Consider the following 20632-nt stretch of genomic DNA (forward strand, 5'->3'; position numbering starts at 1 on the left):
GAGAACCTTAAGTTCAAATGTAAAATTCACAAGAACCAGGTTTCCCTTCTTCAGGTTTCAGAATATAGTCCCTACCACAAAAGTAAGTTGAACCTCATGGTTCCCTTCTCCAAGATTAGCGTCCAATATGTAAGGATGTTTTCCAGCTTTCTTAAAGGTCTGCGCCACACTTGCGCCCTCTGGATGTGGTTGGTCTCGACACACAAATATCTTTGGTGGAAAGGTGTAGTTCAATTATTTGTAGAAATGCATCTTCAAAGTTACATTCACTCTGATGCCAAAGTGTAGTTGTATCATTCACATTTATTTTCCTTGTATTTTTAAAATTCTATGTAAAGTTAGTTTGTAAGTTCAATACACATAAGTGGTGCTTGGATCTGAAGTTGCATTCACTGAAAAGGTGTTTAATACAGTTCATTTGATTCCGGATTTTATAGATGCTAATGACCTCCATTCAACTTGTCTTGTTGGTATATATCCTTGTGAAATGGTTTGAATAACATGCACAGCACTCATAAATGTTCGTTGCAATTAGAAAAAAATGTATTCATTCCATTTTGATGTTTTAGGTTTTTGTAAGTGGCTTTTAGAAAAGGCCCAGCTCTTGAAGACCTTTTATTGTCATCCGAAAAGGTTTAGTTCATTTGATTTCCTTATTAGAAGTAAGTGAAAATTGCCATTGTAATGTGCTCAGAGACTTTCGAAAACGTGTCTTTACTTCCACGCGACCACTCTGATACAACGTAATCTCACTTGTTCAAGAGTTAATGAGGGTGTCACAATCCATGCCCCTGACCCCCTCAGGTATAACAGCTCCCTGGCAGGAGTGGGGCTAAAGCTCTTTACACAGGGCCTTGAAACTCCATCAGAAACATACATGGAGTCAGTCCTGGCGCCTTTGGTGCCAGACTCATTATCAGGAATAAAGCAATACCAGTTTTGGACCTTAATCTAACATGGAGGCCTATTACACAGCTCAGTTCTTCAGAATCAAGCCATGCGGTCTAGTGTTTTGGGTGTGGCTGGGCCTGGAACTACTTGGCCTGGAACTACTTTACCTGGGCTATTTAAACCACACCCAAACAGCAGAACATGCTTCGAGTTATTCTGCACTCCTGCAGTGTAACGCTCACTGTGTCCAGCTCCTGCTCATCTGCTTCTCCGGCGGCCCGATCCTGAAGCGATCCGGATTCCATTAATAACCTGGAAGAACAAGAACAGCATTAGCAAGCAAGAACCTGTGAAGTAACCGACCTTGAATCCATCCTGTGCTTCGCTTACCTCGCCCATCTCTGGAGTTTGCCGCAACCTGCAAAGGTAAAGAAACAAGGACAGCATTAATAACAACTCTTACCTGGGCAAGCAGCGAGTCCTGGCAGCACCCTGCGCTTCTTTTACCTCGCTCATCTCCGGGCACACGGACCAGTGAAGCAACTAGGTTCACAGAACGCCTGCACCAACCACGCGCCCCTGCACAGAGACGCAGGGTGGAGAGTTCAACGCACAAAAACCTAAGGTGAGCAATAACCCCAAGGGAGGGGATTTGGACCAGATGGAGGTGGGAGTCCACCCATCACAGAACCAGTATCTTAACCCTCCATTCTCCTGTTATAGGCGCTACCCAACATCTGGCACATAACCAAGCAGAGAGGGGTCCGCTATAGCGCTTAGACCTCCATCCAGTATCGTGTGGCGCCCCTGTGGACACCAGGTGAGCGTAACGGAGGGTTTCACTCAGAAACTTTCGAAAACGTGTTTGTTCATACACGTGACCACTCCAATACAAAGTAATCCTCTGCAGAACTTTAAACACTTGCACACCGTGATTCCCTTCACATAGAAACTCACTGGTTGCTTCTTTCGGCATTCCTGCAGCGCGGATCTCTCGGCCTTTGGTCTTCCGCTTCAGGACTTCTTCTTCTGCCCCTTAGGCACTCCTGGGTCAGCTTCTGACCCCAGGGGAATGAGTAGAGCAAACACGAAAAGTGGAAGTCTCCAGGCACAGCTCCCTTTTTAATGCTCGCCCGGTTCCACGGAGACCCAGCACTCCCGTTAACATGCTGTGTACACACAGCTCCCAGCTGCTTTCTCGGGCCTCTCCGCTGCTGCTCTCTCGATGCCACGGCTTCTCCAAGTTCACCCTTTCCTGTGCCGCTGCTTCCTACACATAGACTGGGCCTTTTATACACGTGCAGCCTCCTAACAGGCTGCAGGTGCAGTTTTACAATTAGACCTGCCTGACCATCATTAAAGAGACATGCCTGACCTCTACTACTCTCAGCAGGGCTTTAGTCTCGGGAGGATAGCCAGGGGGCATCGCGCTTGCCTTGTAAGCAAAAACGACAGAGCAACACAGGTTCGATCCCTGGGTGCAGGCTTGGAAACCTCTGGGTATTAAGCACGATATAAATAACCAATTACAATTACAAATTACAAAAAGGTCTCTTCCTTGTCCCAGTACCAGCGTGGTAAAAGCACCTAGTCTTTATTATTCGTAGTTGCCCCTTCTTCGTCCCAGTACTTCTGACAGTCATACATGAGGAAGTCGGGGGAATTGAAAAGGGTTGGGTTTATCAGTAGTAGGAAAAGGGGTATACCATGTCTCTCCTAAAGGTATCCTATGCCTAGTCCTCACAGACCCTCTACCTAGGTGATCCTCCCTCCCTTGTCCACCCCCGGGGTCGGGATCCAAAAGCAATGGCCATTCCCTGGCCTCCTGTGCAGAGGACCCATGAGGAATAGGAGTGAGAATGCCCTCAGGTTTCTCACACCATGTACATTTTCAACAATTATTCTCTTTCTCCCGCCTGAGGCCAATCTGATATGGCGCCGGGTGAGGAAGTGCCTTTTGTCAAACTCTCCTTTTGTGTCCCCAGCACTCATTCTTCACACTCCAATTCCTATCTGACACATTCCTATAACAGCAGGTTCTCCTTTACCAGAACCCCCTCCGGCTATCATCTGGAGGGTATGAAATAGGATTATCTGTTCAATAGCCCTCACAGCTCCTCTGAACTCTTCAGCACACCTCAAGCCCATCACGCATACACATCATGACAATGAGATACTACCACCAGTGTAATACCACCACCAAACTAGTAATGGACTCCCAAGAATGTTCTGCTGGCCAATAAGTACACCTCTTGTCCCTTCTTTTTCTTCTAGTCAAAACGCTGATACCTTTATCCCAACGATCACTAAACTAAATCCCTTTGGCCAGCTCTCACTGCGAGTGTCACATTGAATACTCACTTTTACAGTGAAGCACATGCATTAAAAATGGTTTCATTGCACTGTTTTGCATATATCATACTACATTCACCTACTGTTAAAGTCAGTTATTTGGCCTTTGCAATACTGCTTAACAAATGGACAGGTATTGAATATATTTTTGCCTAACTGACACCATGTAAATATGATTATGGTATTTATTGAGCAAAACAGAATGGGGGGTGTGGGGAGGAGACGTTGGGAGACCTCTTAAAATGGAGAAAAAAAACAGATGCACAGGAGAAGGCACTGCTTTTAGTTTGCACCCTAATGGGCAGCGCCGTGTACGTTTCGTTTTAGTTGCATTACACATTTGCAGTTTGTTTTCACCTAGCGCTAATATATTATAAACATGTTTTTAAACTTCAATAATTACATACTTAAATGTTTTATTTTAAAGGTGTTAACATCGCATGCGTCTATCAAAATAGCTGTACACACTCGGGACATGGGCTAAATGTTCTTTTACGTTGTCCTATGTCATTGAGTCGAATTACCTTTACTTAACTTCCCATTCTTTTTTAATCTCAAATCAACTGATTTTCTTTTTTCATATTCCGTTTGTTAAACGTTGCTGTTCCATTTATATTTTTCGACGAGGGTTCGACTGATTTTACGAGCGTTTAAGAAAATGATAATTCTACCACCCTCCTTACACGTAAAGACGCACCGAGGGCCAAGTTTTGGGTTAAAGTTCGGCCATTTCATTGAGTGCTGCTTCACAATTGCTGGGAGTTGAGGCCACCCAGCCTCCGTCCAGGAATCATTAGGATAGTTGAGCCATTTGTATGGTTGTCATGAGTTACATAGGGTCAGCCGCTTAACTCGAAACTTTGTCCTGGCGCTTCATTTAAAGCATTGGTTTGCATTGAATGAATGTTGTCCAAAAGGAGCTCTTCTGGGTCTGTGGCATACGCTCCATCATTGTGTCCCTTTGCCGCCATGGTTGAGTATAATGTGTCTGCAGTTTATCAGATACTGAACGTATGAACTTCATTTAAATATAGCAATGCTCCGCATGCCGGTGGAGTAGGAGTTGCCTGGCTGCCTGTATGTGAGCGCTTAAAAGACGATCTCTAATCTCAATTTCTATTTTTCCGTTTTTTTTTATTTTAAAATTCGGAAAACCTATGCATATACTTAAGTTAGGAACGAAAGTAAGTTAATAACAGAAGTGATACATCTACTTGTGTCTAGCATTTAGGGCAGTATAGTATAATTTTACCTGACTTATTTATTTTTACATATGAGCCTTTCGGATGTTAATTTCTCGCATTGATTTTATGGTATTGCAGTTTTTCTGTCACAGGTAAAGTCAGTTTTAGCTGCAAGACGTGTTCTATCACTGCCATTATTTTTCCTCGTTGCGTGAGCATCGCTAGTCCACAGTGATCTTCTGTAATAAAATAAATGCAAAAAAGTAAAAATGTATTGAGTACACTGCAAACCCAGTAAAATACAAATTTGAACATTTAACGTAAACATGAAACCGTTTACAAAGTCGTGAATATTTTTTACTAAATGTGCTGCTTATTCCACAATTCTACAGCAACTCCTAAAACTAATGAAGACAATGACCTACGCGCAAAATATCTTTACTCAATAAACCTATCATTTTATGATAAAACCGCAGGAGGTTTGATGTTTGTTTGCTGAGAAGTGTCGGGCCTGGAAAGTTAATCAATTGCGAAGTCTCGCTATTAGGTTTTTATGACCAACACCTTGCTCTCTGGCCACCAGCATTGTGGCAACACGACCCTTAGGGGTGTGCAAGACATTAGAAATGCAGGTCAATACTCTGAAGAATCAACTTCTGAAATGCAGGTCAATACTGTGATGGATCAACTTCCAGGGTACCAGTGGTCCAGGGATGACTATCGGTTTCTAAACCATCAATCAACCCCACATCTCTAGTACCCTAGAAGGGATCCGAACAGATTGGAATATAAGTAAATTATAAGACCTCCTTGTCCAATTTTGGTAACGTGGACGGAACGGCAGGCTTATCTCCGCATGGTCGTGGATCCTTGGTTAGTTGCAATACAGGGAAAATACAATTATTACCCAATGATAAAAAGGACTGTCCAGTCAAGGTTTTATACAAATATCTACTTTTATTATTACTACAACAGACAGTTCTAGCACACTACAATTACAACCTACACTGTAAAGGAACACAGAGGACAGACAGTTTAACAAAGGAAAGGGATGCACTCTGGATACTGACATGAGCGTAGCTGGTAAAGCAATCAGTCTTGCTGTTCAAGGTTATTTGGTTTCAACACCGAAGGGGCAAAGGGTCGTAACTGTCCCTAGGGGCCTTCGGAGAAGGACCAGGGGGGCAGAACCACAATGTACCTGGTTTTGAAGAAGTTCTTGGTTCTGGACAGCGTCAAGACAGTATCAGGGCACTTTGCAGCACGTGAGACAGAGTTAATGGCGGGTGACCACTGCAGGTACCAGGCAGCAGGCAGTTTGCGGCGGCTCAGGGCCAAGAATCGTTGTCTCTGTGCTAGTTGGCAGATCTGGAATGCTGGTCGAGGTGTCTCGGACGGCTCTGGTGACTGCAGCGTGACAACAGTCAGCGGTGCAGCCGGATGCGGTTCGAGGAGTCGACTGTCTCAAAATTGTCCTTAAAAAGATGGACGCTGGATGATGCTTCTGCGGCATTTCTCCTAGCCTCTTTGCAGGACCTGTGTCTTTTCATGGCGGATGGCCCAAAGCTCAGGAGAGTGATTGCAGGCCACGGCCTTGTCCTTCGTCCAGAGACTCTCTGGCACTTCCCAGCTAGGAAGCTTGCTGTCAGAGCCAAGCACGGCATGCTGTGTGCTGGCTCGGTACCGGTTCCGGTCCTCTGACTCCGGTATCTCCCTCTGTTCCCTAGGAGATGTTTAGGGCAGGGCTCTTGCTTCCCGCTTGGAACTCCTGGCCTTCCTTCAATGGCGGAAGTTGTAAGGCAGACTGTACCTTCAGCTCGGGTCCAAATGAGTTATCCTTCTTATTCTGTTCAAAGTATTCAGATGATCTCTCAGTGAGGGACTCAGCCCTCTTTTAAAGCCAAATGGGCACCAGCGATTGGTATAGGCTAAGCCCACCTTAATGAACCAATCCTGGGTCCCCACCAACAATCTTCAGTGATGCTTCAGGTCAGAATCACAGCGCTTTGCAACAGACAGGGGAAGGAAGGCCACATATACTTCTAAGTCCCACCCCTCTTCCTGTTTGCTGTACATCAAAGTGTCTCCCTAATTAACTGAGCCATGTGCAGCACTTGGTCACAACATGTGCCTCCTTTGAAGTAGGGGCTTGCATTCAGACTTTCGTCTCCTAAAATTCACATACTTCCCTGCTCTGAAAGGAGTGGTTCCAGACAGGACATTCACTGCCCTTTCATACCAAGGAGGGGTGTTCGTACCAAGTTGACACATTGCATTACAAAGAGGTGTTGGTCTCTGTTCTCCATTGTTACTTCCTGCACCCAGGCCTACTATGAGGCCTACTTATTAACATTCTTCAGTATTCACCACCACCAGCAAGGTGTAACAATGGAGATGCAAATCCATGAGGTCCTGAAATGCTAATCAGGCTGCCCACGGCCAGATGCTTTTGATGTACCCACAGCTGTCAGGTGTCAGCTACACATGACAGGGGAGGGCGGCGCTGGTAAGCTGCGTCTGTCGAGAATACATAACTATTCTTCTGCTGTTCGGTGAGTGTCGAAAATATGAGCGGGAATGGCCCCACATATTTTCCAGAGGTTAATCTCCCATCATTCATTATTTTTAAGTAAACAAAAATCACAAAGTCCAGGCAAGCACACTCTCCTTGTGCGGATGGTCAAATTCCTCACAAATAGTGTTTTGTCAAAGGTAGCAGTGGAAAAAACCTTGACAAAAGCTGGAACATCTGCACACAAGGTAGACTTGGAGATGCAAATGTTGCAGCAGGATAAATGGGGTTAGATTGGCTTTTTTGTTGTTGAAAATTAAACTTTATTGGCATTTCAATCATACCAATACAAACCTTTGAATGAGCCTGGTCACATTGGCCCTCCCTGCCTGCTTTAGTTCCCCACTCTTTAAGCTTAGACAGGAGATGCAGTTCCGAAGCTCAAGTCCTCAACTGCCACTCGGGCAACGTTTAAGATTCCCACTGTAAACTTCCCCAGTTCTCTTCCCCCACCCTCCCGCCCTCAAGCCTTCCCACCCCCTGACCCCTCCATGCAGCTCGTACACACCCTCTTCGGTAGGCTCCCCACCACAAAGGTAGCGCACCTCCCCCTAAATGGTTTCTAGGTGCCACTGCCGAGTACAGTCTCATTCCACTATCAGGTTATACTTTGCCTGGGTTAGCCCTGTTTGTGTCACTCCCCCAGCTGGGTGGCCAAGTGTAACATGGCCATATATCGTCAAACCCTGCACTCTTTCCCCTCCCGTCACTTCATCCTCACCTACCTCTCAACGCTGGATTTTTCCAAGAAAGGCACCCATTGGCCCTCAATGTTGGTTCGGGACTCGTCAAGCAAGTGTGTAAGGAATTCCATGTCAAATAAGGCATGCTCCTTGGCTGTCCATTCTTTTTCAGTTGGCATCCTCAGACTTTTCCACATCTGGGTGCAGCAACATCTAGTTGCCACCAACATTACCTTTACCATGTGACCCACCTCCCCTTAGTCAGCCTCCAACATTATCCCAAAGAGAAGCAGCCATGGGGAAAGTTCCTGATTGATTCCATCAACCCCTTTGATCCATGACAGGTCTTCCCACCAGTATGTTTGTACCTTGCCGCAGCCCCACCACATATGGCCATAGTCCCCTTTCTTCCCGCCACATTTCCAACAACCCGGGTCGTATCTCCTACACATCTTTGCCAACACTGCCTTCGGGTAATGCCACCTGTGCAAGACTTTTAGGGCCCAATGCTGATATTGCAGGGAGGCAGTCGGACTAACCACCTACCTACCCATTGATGCCCATAGGGTATCATCGATCTCTCTCCCTAGGTTGTGTACCCACTTAATCCTGGCTGGGAGTGGGTCCCTGGGTTCCGCTAGCAATATTCCCTTATATAGTCTAGCTATGAGGCCCTTAAAGCCCGTCCTCATGATCAAGAGTCTCTCAAAGCCCGTCATCCCCCTCTGCAGATTCACCCACCAAAAACCTTCCACTAGAACCCTTTTCAGCTGCAGGTAACGGAAAATGGACAGTGTGCCTATCTGCAGGCTTTCTGTTAGCCTCTCTATTGTGATGAAGGCTCTTTCTTCCCACATTTGGCCCGCCATACTCAACACTGCCTCATACCATAAGTGAAATGCTGATGGTTCTCTAATCCCATCCTGCAACAGCAGAGCCCAAATGCATCTCAGGGGGGATGGCCAGGTTGATAACCACTTATTCTCCCTTCCCTCCCGCAAGAGTGTCCATAGGACCTCCACGATGGGATGATGTAACACCCTCCTTGGGATACAGGACTGGGGGACCAATTGCCACTCCATTACGGGAACGGGTGATAATACCTCGCTGTCCAATGGTACCCACTGCTTCTTTGATGCTGGGTCTATGTGATCCACCAGCACCCAGAGCTGGGCCGCTTTGTAGTAGTTCGGGAAATGCGGGATCCCACCCTCCTCCCTTGGGAGGGTCAATGTCTTATATGCGATGCAGTGTTGGTCCCCTGCCCACAAGAATTTCAATAGGATCTCCTAGATCTCCTCAAAAATGGACTTCGGAACCACAACCAGGAGCATCTGAAACAGGAACAGGAATTTGGGTAGTATTACCATTTTTATGCAATTTAGGCGTGCCATCCACGTAAGCCCCAGCCTACCCCACGGCTCCACCTCTTTGAGCACTGTTATCCATAACGGTGCAGAGTTCCCTGCATAGAGACCCCCTGCTTGTTTGTAAACCTGTATTCCCAGGTTCCAGAAGTGTTCCTCCTTCACCTGGAACAGGAGTTCCCTTACAAAGTATTCCTCTATTCCCGACAGTCCTCCAACCAGCATGGCTACTAACTTGTCAAAGTTAACTTTAAAACCTGATAGCTTCCCATAGCGCGCCAGGCCCTCCATAAGGCGAGATACTGAAGACAATGGATCTGTGATATACAGCAGGACATCATCTGCAAAGATGCTCATTTTATGTATGCGCCCCCTGTAAGAAACCTGCAGGTATTCTCCCCAGCAGACCCCGAGGGTCCTTATTCAGGATGCCAAGAAAAGGCTGCCCCTCTCTTATCCCAACCCTGAAGGCAGATGAGCGGGGAAAGATCACCTGGGTAGGGAAGCCCACGGTTATGCTCAGGAGAATGCACAAAGGGAGACGCTGTATGTTACCGGAGAAGAAGAAGAAGAGGGTGAGATCCGTGAGGCCTTTGCAGGCTATAATACATCTACCTCACTTCCTCCCATTGAATCTCTCCTATCTCAATCTCATGACCCTCCATACAGAACCATTCCCCTAAAACCTCAAACCCACTTGCACTCAAAGATTATCTACCCCAGGTTCCCTGTTTTCCTGCGCACCACCCGAACAACCCTGAACATTCTTTTCCACAGTCCTCTGGTTACTCTACCCTGACAAAACACTACAGTTCCCACAATTCCCTCCATTCATTTCACAATCCCAATTATTCCAGTTTGCTTCACAAACCCCACCAATCCCGTCCCTCTGATTATCATTTGCAGAACTCCCAGTGGAATGTAACCAATAACTACAATCCCCACAAACCCTGCTGTTTAGTTCACAAACCCTCCAACACCTACCCTTCCCAGATCACTGCAAACCCTAGTACAAGGGTTATAAATCCATGTAGCACCTCTTTCCCTTCCGACTCTGCAGGATTCCTGGAAACTCTACCACCCTCTTTTTCTAACCCGAACACTTGGTTATATTATGACAGATCATGGAATATGCACCCTCTTTACCTGACATGTCCCAACCCCCGGGTCACGCAAAATCGGGCAATTAACCTGAAACACACACACCTGACAACCCTTTCCTTTCCCCACAGGGAAAAAAGGTGTAGCCAGAGAGCACAAGACGAGCAAGGCAGACCTCACGGCGAGACAGCTATCCAGACCCAGCAGTTCAAAAGGAGGAGAAAGGTGGAGAATATCGAGAAGCTGACGAGGAAAGACACGACCTTACCCTTTCTGACAAAACCAAGCGAACCCTCAGCTGAAAGAATTGTAACGCTGAGGACAATAGCCCAAGTGTGTGCAGCAGATGTCAACGGTACACACAGCGTGTCGACGCTGATAAGCCGGAGCGAGGAAGGCTCCTGCTACCATGGTACTGGCCTGGATTTCATCTACAAGAAAGCCAAGCGGTTCATCACAGCCGGTGAGTCAAAGGGAGAACCGATTAGAACCCGGCTGTGGTGAATGAGAGTTGTGAAAGTTGCAAAATGGAAAAGTGAAAGAAGTTCAAAGAACTGTAAGATTGTAAAGGGGAGACCAGCTGCACAACAGAGCCGGTACCATGTGGGTGCTACTACGAGAAACCCTGATCAGTCCCCGTCTGAATGAAACTACAGTTACCAGAAGGCCATAGGAGAGCTGTCAAGATAGGTGAATCAAAGTCCCTGTACAGTCGAAAGCCTTTGACATAAGAACTGTGAGAAAGCAAGGGAAGTGAATCTCACAAGCATTCAAAGCGAATGCAAATATTAAGTTGGCAAGAATGAACAAGGAAGAGGGATGTCCACGGGAACTGTTTACAAAGACATTGAGATTTGTGAAGGACAGAAAAGCCATAGTGAACCCAGTGGAGGGAGGCTGAAAGTGGAAGAAGGGTCAGCACCCAGAAGAGGGAGGACCCAGATGTGAAGAACTTTCATAAAAGTAAAGAGAAGAAAGCTGTGACCATTTTTGTTTCGATACTTCGGAAACCTGAAAGGCGTTCAAAAGCAAGAGAACATAACTATCCAAGGTCCTGACATTACTAAAGAATGTTCTAGGGATTTGCTCCCAGAAGAGGTGGATCACCTATAACCCACAAAAGGGAACTGTTCATTTTGATTTGTTGAAATCAATTTGTGAAAAGTCAGTGCCCGGAAGAGGGGGACCTAGGGGTGAATCCAACACCCAAAGAATACGTGAAAAGGAACTTTGTGTTTTGTTTTGTTATTTGATCACGTCAGGCCCTCAAAGAGAAGATACTTTAAAGAGAAAGGATACTTGGCCATTGACGGCGGAGCTGTTTGTGGAACTGTCGTGTCGTGCTGGGGAAGCTCAAGACTGTACTGTGCTCCAAGACCCTACCTTACCCTGTGCTTAAAATGTGGGGAAGGGAGTCCCAGGCTACCGCATCCTGACAGATTATTCGTGAACACTTCTTCCTTTTCTTGAGAACTATCCCACACTATGTTTGTATTAGTTGTAAGGTTTGTGGGGTGAAATAGCCCCTGGATGCCAGAAATCAAAAGGCCAGAGGCATTGTTGTGTATGCCCCTCAATAAAAGGCCAGCACAGAAATGATGTCCAACATAAGGCCTATGAAACACAAGCAAAAAGGAAAGAAAGTGGGCCCCAAAATCTGGAGATGCTAAAATATGTGAACTGCCTTTCATAAAGGGAAAGAAAGACACGTGGCAAGGATGCTTTGACAAATCCATGAAGAGCTGTACTGATATTCCCTGAAACCACAGTGCACAGTATCTGAAAGCAAATACCTGATGGTGCCCCAGCAGCTGCAGTGAAACAGAGCATTTTTTTAATGTACATTAAACAACATAACGTCATTTCATTTTTTCCCTCTAAACCGATAATATGCTCAGCAAAATGTCTGCCAGATTGTCAAAATGCTAACTTGGTTTCTGTCTATCATATGCTCATCCCCAAGGACAATGTTAAAGAAACTTGCATGCATACTTTGTAAATTGTGTGCCTTAATGTCATTTAAAATGCATTTATGTACGAGTTTACAGGTTGTTTGCTGGACAGCCATGAGCTGCTGGCTATTTTTCAGATGTGCAATTAAACTTCAGGGCCTCCCTTGGTTGTCCTGGAGATTCAGCCCTGGTTGTCTCCATCTGTCAGTGCCTTTCTTTAAAATCACAATCTTGAATACTTTTGAGATCAGAAATGCGGTGGGGAACTGATGTGACCTGTGCTGCCAGAACAGACAGGGCCTAAGTCCCATCAAAAAAATGCATTCGCTTGGCCATTAGCCTTTGAAGGGGCATGCTAATCTAAACACAGACCCTCACTGCTGACGCTGGGCCTGAAGAGGGGAACTGAAACTTTAAAAAAGGTGGGGGTCCCCAGCAGATGAGGAGTGAGATTGCACATTGACTTACAATGGGAGAAATGCATTTTATTGTCGCACAACAGTCATTCTAGGATTTTATTAAAGATAAACGTTAACCCCTTCGAACCATGTTAAAACGAGGGACAAACACAGCTAAAGTTACTCATGAAAACTGTGATTTGGGCCTCCTCGTGATTACCAGATGCAAGAAGTTGATAAAGCGTGCCAATTATGATTAGTAGGACGCCCGTAAAGTACCATATTTTTCACTGATATAGTCCCAGAGTAAATGAAGAAAAACTGTATTTCTGCACAAAAATGATGTTCAGACTCATAACTAGTCTCATTTGACTCACATTAAAATGTAGTGCTCAAAAATGTATTCATGCATGTCAAGATGTGAAAATTAAAGGTACTTGCCACGTGGTGAGATTTTCAAGTCCTAATGCTGACCGAGCCCATCTGTCAAAGCGAGATGATGAAGCTCTCTCCTCCCCTAGCTGTTCCAAAGCACTCCGTCCTATCAGCCCAGGAGTGGGGTAGTGAACATTGCCAATCCCTTCATTGGGAATGATGACAAGTTAGTGATGTCATTTTCCCTATAACTAAGCCGCTTGCCTCAGAGCTGTACTTTTTCACCAGAGAGGCCTAATCTTGCACAGGAGCCAGGAGACATAGAAGCTGATTGGGGCCCCTTGGAGGAAAGAGAGGAGATCCTTGACTGACCACCTTGGCTGTCCCAGCGGTGTGCCCTGACACTCCCTGCTGCCCATTCTAGACCTCTCCTGAATGTAGAACTATCCCAAGCCATTGATTGTATAAGCCCTATATTTATCTAGCATTGTTTTAGTTATTTCCCCATTGAAAAATACCCTGTTTGCCTGTGTAGATCCTTAGCATATTTATCAAAGTAAATCAATTAATTCCCACATGTAATTCACAGGATCTGTATTGTTGGCATTCCAAACCAACAATCTTTTCCCAGTGTGTTCTGAGCCGGTATAGTCATAAAGATTTGCCAAACAAATTAATTCCTAAAAGCCCTGCTTCCATGTGTTTGGGCAGGGTGCAAGGTAAAAACGAAATTGTCCCTGTGTTCACATTGCGGTCTGCAAAATTAAATTGTCACAGCATTCCCATTGCGATCTAAAAGAGGAATTCCCATTTGCATTTTCTTTCTCCTATTGCAATTGTGCTAAACATTCCTAAATTGATTTTCCCATTCTGTTATGATAATAACCCTAAAGGTCATGTGTGTTATTGTCAGGCGTAGCAAAACAAATATTTGCCAGTGCATTTCTGTCTACTCTATTGGTTCTGTGATCAAATCTTCCAAAATCCAATTTTTTCATTATGTGCTGACTAATATTCCCCAAAGCCCTGCCTGTCCGTTTGGTGTAGAAAAAACAAATTCCTCATTTCTTTCTATTCTTTCCCATAGCAGTTGTTCTAAACAATTCAAAGCCTTTGTGCACTGCAAAACGAATTTTCCCATTTCCTTTTTGTCCCGCATAATGTTTCTGTGAGCACTACCCAAAAACCGATGTTCCCATTGTGTTCCCACTCCCTGCCACTGCCTTTCATTCAATAGTCGAGCCTAATGGATGTTTGGAGGGTGAGGGCTGCTAGGAGAAAAGCAGAATTTTGTTTGCATTCATTTTCATTGCGTGCCTTGAACTGTTCTTTGCTTGTATTGGGGGTGATGTGAAGGGAAACTTTGGTAACTGCATATTCTAGTGTTACCCCTGTGTGGATACTTTACCAAAGTCATTTTGTTTCGGTGTTGCCACAACATTGGTGGCTTATGTAATCTGTTTGTTCTAATTTGACTTAAATAAATTAATTAATAAATATCTTATTAATACCCACCGGCCTGGTTCCTAATCCATTGTGGCACTGGGTATGTGTGCGAGATGGGTTTGAGGCCTTACCATAGTAAACGCTTTTCAAATAAATCAAAAGCGTTTTTATTGTGCGCCACATTCACTGTGGGAGAAGGAGATCGCTGACTTACGTGTGACCGTGTAATAAACCGCAACATGTTTGGCAATAGGTTTCTTAGTATAGACCCTTTTTATTTGACACAACGCCACTAGGACTGCCTTATTTTCATTTGATGGTCGATGCTTGCTCTCATCTTAGATGTAGATTTAGATTAGGCGTTTTTCCAACTTGCATGCAGTTTAACAAACATCCTTTAGCTGTGGTCACTTGTGTCTGTCTATACTGTGGTGGCCACCATGATTTCCTTACACCCCCCCCCCACCTTCAGTCCCTTTATCCCCTCTGCTTTCCGCACCTCCCTGGCCCATGGTTCCATCACCAATACGGTAGTCACAGACTTGGGGGCACTGAGTTCACAGTGAACAGGGTAATGCCCTAAGTGATCGAAGTGTAACACAAAAAAGGGCATAAACACAACTTTGTGTAATTTCTCTGCAGTACAGGAGTTATTTTCACAGACTATTAGTGGCTTTTGAGGACACGGTTGTCAGGAAAGACAGAAGGATAGAGCCATTTTTTTTTACTACAGCTGCATCAACCAAATCTAATACTAGAACGCGATGATGGGCCGCTTATCTGATAGGGACAGGAGAAGAAGGCAAAGGCACTATGAATTTACCATTTATCCAATAATAGTTCGAATAATCTTCACAATCTAGGTGAATGTTACAACCCTGTCGGTCCTGGGCCACTTAATTCCATGTCAGTTAATACATGAAAGTAGAAGTGTTAAAAAAAAAGGAACATCTATGGCGTGTCGTCAGCAGTCTATTCTGGGTACACAACAGTTTAATATCCCATAGACCTACTGAATAATCCTAGGGTACCTTAGGTAAAAAATTGAAAACCCAATCAAAAAGCGGTTTGTCAAAAAGAGTGACACCACCAATTGGGAATGCCAAAAAAGAAGACAAAGCACAAGTCCACACTTTCTGTCCGTGAGTACTTAATATAAGACAGAGAATGTGGAGAGTAAAAAGGTAATTTCTCTGCTGCAGCTCCAAACAAATTGGCTAAAGAATATGCAACTAAGTCTGTGCAATTCCTGGTAAATTAATACACCCGGATCAGACAGGCTATGTCCCTAATAGGAATATATCTAATAATCTCAGAAGATTCCACAGAATCATCGAACATGGAAACGAGTCTGATGGTGAGATGGCAGTGGTGTCCCTAGATGCAATAAAGGCCTTTGACTCGGTCAAATGGCCATGGTTGCTGGCGGCCCTGGCTGGCTATGGGATGGGTCCGGGATACTTACAATGGGCCAAAATGTTATATATTGAATCGCTGGCCAGGGTTAAGACCGGATCAGTAATATCGGAAAGGTGGCAACTCCGCAGGGGCACCAGACGAGGTTGCCCGTGGTCCCCTATGCTCTATATCATGGCACTGGAACCCTTAGCGATTTACCTAAGCCAACGGTATGACACAATAGGCATTGCGGTGGGGAGTGAACTACACATGATATCCTTATATGCAGACGAGGTGCTGTTGTATCTGCGACATCCGGAGGAAAACCTCCAATATATCCTGGAGGTAATGGACAAATACGCAGAGATGTCGGGCATAGCAGTGAACCCTCAGAAGTCCAGCATGTTTCCACTGGGTGAATATAAAGGAATCCCCCTGACATAATTGCTGGTGTTAGAGATCCCGTGGGTGGTAAGCACATTTCGCTATCTGGGGGATAGATATATACCACATGGTGGAAGAAGAACATAAATGCAACACTGTAGTAGCCATTAGGAAAATTTAAAATTGCATGAGGTTCTGGGCGAAACTGCCCCTGGCAATGTTGAGGCGGGGGGCGATGCTAAAGATGGCGGTCTTGCCTAGGCTTTTACATTACTTTGGGAATATCCCGTACTGGATACCAAAGAAGTTTTTCGCTAGATTGGATAACATGTGTAGGGACTTCCTGTGGCACGGAACACGGAACAGAGTGGCACTCTGGAAGCTTCAGAATGTTTATGACAGAGGGGGTATCAAGCTGCCTACTTTTGAAGTTTACTATGTGGCAAGTCAGCTACAATATGTGGCTAAATGGCTCTCTGTTTGTTAGGGGGGTTCCCTGGGCCGCAGAAGCTCAAGCATGTGAGCAAACTAAAAGATCTGGCATATGCGCTTGCGATTAGAAGGATTGCTATGGGATGGAAGACATGTCATAAACCATGAGTGGAGGTATGGTGGAAGGATTTGCAGAAATGGGCGGAGGCAGAAACTATGGTATGGCAGGAAGCCAGCAATGTAGGCGGGGGGGAGAAGGCAGAGATCCTGATGGCATAGAAATCATTGATAGCAGATTTGTTCGGGACAATGTTAGACCCAATAGAACCTATGGAAGAGGTTAGACGCCGGAATGGAGCGCTGAAGAGAATGGGCTCGTAATGGGGAGGGGAACATGGGAAGCAGTGAACAAATTAAAATAATGCAAAATTGAAATGTGAATGTATGCACTGCAAGTTTGGTTTGTATTGTTTGTTAACTTTTGAATAAAAATAAATTTTAAAAAAAGTTTGCAATTCCTGTGAGTACAGTGTCTTAATTAAAGCACACACATAATACACATACAGCAAGTTCAAGGTGTTATGAGTACATCTTGGTCGACATCTTTTTGGGCAAACATCTCTTAGACTATGGTTCTTAACAGCGAGAGATGTATTAGTGCACTGACCTGTGGTTTTTCCAGGGAGTGTTCTCTTGTAAATTAAAGCAGTGGGGCGTTCATGCTGATCTATCATAGCACGCCCACTTTAGCAACAATGCAAAAGGCATAGTAAAGAAGCCATCTCCTTTTCACACAGGTTTCATATCAAACCATCTCGCTTAAAGTGCACACGTAAAACAAGAAACAGGATGCTTTTGTCAAGTCAAACAATAACCCCTATCGTTTATCATTCAGTGATTAATGCGTAATACAGCACCTTGACTGTTATGAGACAGGGGAGGTGTTGTCACATTGACATGATTGCATGGTCGCATTTACTTGAAGCACAACGAAAACACACATAGTATGGGGTCAGATGTTCACTACTTGATATATAAAGAAGGGCAGTGTGCTCTGTCCATGGAGAGTTTGGCGGCATTGTTATGTCTATGTTCGGGATTAGAGCAATTCATAAAGCGTACCAGTTACTGGGTCATGTTCACGTCTGATCCAAGAAGAATCCGAACGGCTCTTCGTTGCACCCCGTGTTCGCTGGAAATCTCGGTCTGTTTACATTGCATCGGTTGTCATAGCAATCGGGTACCACGTGACCATTTCATGTGCCATGGCCTACTAACAATGCCGTAGTGTATTTGTACCCAGAAGTGATGGAGGTCACAATGCCGCGTTGTAGCAAAGCCTGAGTATCAGACAAGCAGGTCAGGCATATGGCATCTGTAGGAAGTTTGCTTTCAAGAGATATGTTTTTATAGCCACAAAGCGGAAAAATGCGCATTACATTGGCCGCCAGTCCCTATTCTATTAAGAGGAGATAAAAAGAAGATACAAATAAAAATAATAATGAAGAACCATTTCCCAACAGGGGATGGCTCATTAAGAGTTGTTATCATGAACATACAATTGTAATGGACATGCATGTGCCCAATAGATGTGCAATAGTGCCATGCATGTATTTTAAGGATATCAAAGCTTTCTGTTCAAGTACTGACAGTGCCTGCCAGTAAATAGACTCATTTAGTGCATTTCGGTCCTTAACCAGAACATCCAGTTGTGTTCACATTTAAGAAGCATACTAGCAAGATCTCCTCCTCTTCTAGGGCATTTGACGCTTTCAATGATATTCCATTCAATATCATGGGCACTATGGCCCTCATTACGACCCTTGCGGAAATCGACTGACCGGAGCGCCACAGCGTAAATAGCGTTTCCGCCATTGCACGAAGGAGCAAAGTGCGGCCCATTCCGACCCATCGGGCACGAGCACCACGCCACGGCGGAAGTGCAAAGTCCGCGATGGCGGAAATGACCCCAAAACGGCCCACACCGCCGCCGTACGGCGCCCTAGGTGCAATACCGCCACCCCTCTCAGCGGTCACCGGAGTGTGCGCCTACCGGAAAGTACGGTGACCGGAAATATACGGAAACGGAAGTTAAAACATGGGCCCGGAACGGGAAACATCCCGGCGTACACCTATAAAACCACTAAAACCACACAACCACTAAAATCACCACCCTGAAACACACCCCAACCCGTCAACCACCCTAGCGAAACCAAGAAAAATGGGAAAAGTAGCGAAGAAAGCGTGCGACCGCAAGCGGCAGGTCCACTTCTCCCGTGAGGAACTCACCGTGCTAACAGAGACCCTCCAGGAGAATGCTGCCGTCGTCTTCAGCACGCAAATGACCAGGACGGCACTTGCAAACAAGAAGGCCATATGGGCTCTGGTGGCACAGCGGGTAAGTGCGGTGGGGACCGCACCCCGCACCCCACAGCAATGCCGCAAGCGATGGGACGACCTGCGGATACGCGTCCGCAGCATACTCTCTGCCAACCGCAACATTGCCACAGCCACCGGGGGAGGTCCTGAATCACCCATCAAGTTGACCCCCTGGGAAGAAATCTGTGCCTCCACCATCGGAATGGAGAGCATAGAGGGAGTCGGAGGGATGGAGAAAGGAGTGCAGACATCCGAAGATTCAGGTAGGTGGGCCAGATAAAACAATGCCAAATCCACACAGTCCATCCATGTGAAGTACCATGCGTCCACATAGTGCAACAGAAACACATGTCCAGGAGAACGTCCACACACATCGGCCTGATAGCGCACGTTAAAACCCACAATAAATACATAAATAAATAAAAACCCCTAAAACACGCACTACACGTGCAGCAGGCACACCCTAACTGCAGGCTGCCAAACAACTGCACCCTCACTCCACACACAAATCAAAGCACCTCCAAGGCCCCGACCCAAATCACCCTCAGGTACCACCCCAATGCATGTGATACAATGCCATTCCAATTCCCACAGACCCATCAATAACCCTCGCCCTCCTTTACTCCACCACAGGGTCCGATCCAAACGACGAGCCACAGGACACCCCTACCAGCACACCTGCAAAGAGGGCCAAGACCAACGGCCAGAGACCCTCCACCTCAGCTGCACGCATCAAGACACGGCAGCAGCACAAATCAGGTGCCAGCACAGAGGAGGGAACATCAACAGGCACCCCAGCAGCCAGCATGCCCACAACACCACCACCACAGGTCCCCCCAATGGATGCCACAGAAGGCACTGCCTCAGGTGGCAGCAGCACCATATGCGACACCCCATTGATGGCAGCATGCTCCGACACAGAAAACGGGGATGCCGAAGTCAGATCCATCCATGACCTGTCCCAATCCCCCTGTCTGTCCCATCCCGTACAACATGAGGATACCACGCAGGGGCACCCACAAGACGACGACTGGCCATCCCCCCCAAGCCCTGTGGCAAGGCAACATGAGGTCAACAGCCCCTCTGCGACACCCCCGCAAATGGCCATGGCCCAGCAGAGGCAACAGTCCCTCGACCAGTTGATCGAACAACAGCAGCAACTGGCCACACTCCTCAAGGACCATGCCGATGAATGTGGGGGCACCAAGGCAGACATAGAAACATCAACTGAGACACTTAGGGCAGAAATGGAGAGAGGCACAGAGACGCTAAGGTCACAAATTGAGAGAAGCACCGAGAGCCTGAGGGGGGAACTGCATGCGACGTCCAAAGACGTATGTGCCGAACTTGCCGCAGTGCGCCGTGTGCTCACTGAGCTCTCGCAAACCCTTAGGGACATGCATGGACGTGAGCAGGCAGACACATCATCCGTTGCAAGTTCCGTCCAGGGCAGCCCCCAACGTAGATCTGGAAGGAACCTGCGCTCCACAGGCAGGGGTGCCCCTGATACCCGCAGAGGGGGCTTGCAATAGCGACAGCCCACTGACAATGAGCATCTTTGTACACTGGTGTTCGGGGGGGAGGTAGGAGGGTGGAGGGGGTGTGTTGGGCTCACTTGGGTGGCGGGTCGATAGGGTGTTCAACATAATATCACATATGCCATAAACAGTGCACGATCAACCAATGAGATGTGTGGACATTGATCTTTGTGTACTAGG

The 20632-nt window shown here is 46.2% G+C and overlaps 1 protein-coding gene and 1 long non-coding RNA gene across 4 annotated transcripts in view; one reads left to right on the plus strand and one right to left on the minus strand.

Annotated features, from left to right (window-relative positions):
• Positions 1-17769, minus strand: part of LOC138503660 (uncharacterized) — a 501646-nt gene extending 483877 nt beyond the window's left edge. Inside the window, exon 1 of the long non-coding RNA XR_011279682.1 lies at positions 17658-17769. This is a non-coding gene — a long non-coding RNA (uncharacterized lncRNA). The remainder of the gene's footprint in view (positions 1-17657) is intronic.
• ELP4 (elongator acetyltransferase complex subunit 4) overlaps positions 1-20632 on the plus strand; it is a 1964259-nt gene that overhangs the window by 495985 nt on the left and 1447642 nt on the right. The gene's annotated exons all lie outside the window — the stretch shown is intronic.

The sequence above is a fragment of the Ambystoma mexicanum genome, chromosome 11 (genome assembly GCF_040938575.1).
Source record: "Ambystoma mexicanum isolate Mex_15411 chromosome 11, UKY_AmexF1_1, whole genome shotgun sequence".
NCBI classification, from domain to species: Eukaryota; Metazoa; Chordata; class Amphibia; order Caudata; family Ambystomatidae; genus Ambystoma; species Ambystoma mexicanum.